This window comes from Daphnia magna, unplaced genomic scaffold (assembly GCF_020631705.1).
Source record: "Daphnia magna isolate NIES unplaced genomic scaffold, ASM2063170v1.1 Dm_contigs103, whole genome shotgun sequence".
Classification (NCBI taxonomy): domain Eukaryota; kingdom Metazoa; phylum Arthropoda; class Branchiopoda; order Diplostraca; family Daphniidae; genus Daphnia; species Daphnia magna.
The window spans coordinates 135526-137328 of record NW_025533124.1 but is presented as its reverse complement, the minus strand read 5'-3'; the positions used below and the strand labels follow the sequence as shown (position 1 = coordinate 137328).

General features: G+C 38.7%; 1 long non-coding RNA gene across 1 annotated transcript; it reads right to left on the bottom strand.

Moving 5' to 3' along the window:
• Window positions 1-395: 395 nt before the first annotated feature.
• LOC116916834 lies at window positions 396-1263 on the bottom strand. The gene is made up of 3 exons (XR_004390860.2): window positions 1189-1263; window positions 976-1121; window positions 396-916 (listed from the first exon to the last, which is right to left on the bottom strand). It is a non-coding gene; the product is annotated as an uncharacterized LOC116916834 (long non-coding RNA).
• Window positions 1264-1803: the final 540 nt, after the last annotated feature.

The following is a 1803-nucleotide window of genomic DNA, read 5'->3' as shown; positions in this document are numbered from 1 at the left end:
CTATTGGCAGGGTAACGGTTTTTTTTTTGGTTTTTTTTTAAGAAGTAGGGTAGACGGGGTGATGGACACGGCAGGGCAGGGTAGGGTAAGTCTAGACCTTGTTTTTATATGCCTTAAGATATTGCGCCTTATGGCAAGTAATACGTCGGGTCATTTTGCCAACCTCCCAGGGTGGTGTGTTTATTATGGCGATTGTTGGAAACGTGGGGATTGGGCCCATAATAGTTATCAATAATCAATTAACTATTGACTAATCCAGTAAGTCCGACTAGTCTTTTTGCTTAATCGCCTCAGAATTAACGGTTTGCTTTATTGAATTAGTGGTCGGACTTTACTGGAAGAAACGAATTGCAGGCTAGTTAATACGGTGGATCATGAGAGCAGTGGAAATCTGATACACCACATCAACCTTTTATTTGAATCCAAAATCACGAACAAAATGTTCTATTTAAGTTCCAAAGAACTAGCGGGCAATAAATCACAGTTGCAATCCCTTAATAAAAATAAAAACTTGAGACCAGGAGCACTAATGGAGAGAAACGTACAGGACTATTGCTTTCTGGAAAGAATATGGTTATAAGAAAGAGATACACTGTTATGGATCATAGAACCAGTTCATACATATTGTTGGAGTATGGTTAGTTTCAGCCGGAAAAAATTTACATCGACATCGATTTGACTTACTTTCCACAGGTAGCGACACTACCCAGACAAATATGCGAAACTATTTCGACAACATATGCGAATGTACTTCGATAAAAATGCGAATGTACTTCGACGAAGTGTAAGACTATATCGACAATATATGCGAATGTACTTCGACAATTGATAGTTCGATGGAGAGTGGACTGTATTCTTTCTCTCTTAGTTCTGTCGAACTCATGCGAATAAACTTACATACATGAAATCACCAATCCTGCAAAGCATTACATATAAATCAAGGGACATTCTAAGCATGAGCACAATAAATAATACCTGGACTGAGCTCGGCTCACCAGTCTTAGGTGTAAAACGCAGGAGGTTTGACAATAGGTCAAATGTCAGTGGGTAAAACAGCAGTACAATCAGTTCTAGTCATATGTCTCTCTCTCTAGTCACCTTGCTCTAGTCATACATAAAACCTATGAATTAACACAAACATCTACATAGATATATATAGTATATACATATAAACACCGAAAGTAGTACCTTCTAGTCAAATGGTTGAAATGCAAGAGACAAAAAACGTCTAACGAAATGACTTTACAAAGACTACAGACTAGATAGGCTAAACAGTTTCCTTTTCGGACAGCGCCTCTAACGGATTTATATTTCCTTTAAGTTTCGCTGCTCCAACAATCAAAACCGATGTTTTTTTACACAACACGGGTCTTATCACCAGAAGAATTTTAGCGTAATAGGTCCATTTCACTCAAATGCACTCAAAGTAAACGCGTCTTGAAAGAGGTTTATTTGTTGCCTGTCGAGGTTTCTGTTGCCTAATTGTATAATGAATCAGAAAGATAACGATGTTCAAGACCAAATCTTACGTTTGAAAATCCCTTTTCTTAATAAGTTTGAGAAAACTAAACTATTGATAAACTAAGAATAAACTGGTTTGTTTCTTACACTATTGTCGCGGGTGAAAAGGGATATTGGTTATCTCTTCGCAGAGATGAGTCATCCGCTCCTTGGACAACGCTGCGATCGCGGTGAAGAAATTATCGGGAGAAGTCCGCTCTAAGAAAGATACGCAGATATGCAGTCCGGAAGGGGAGTAATTTGCGCGACGGTATAAAACGCGGCCCCGAATCTGCGTTAGAT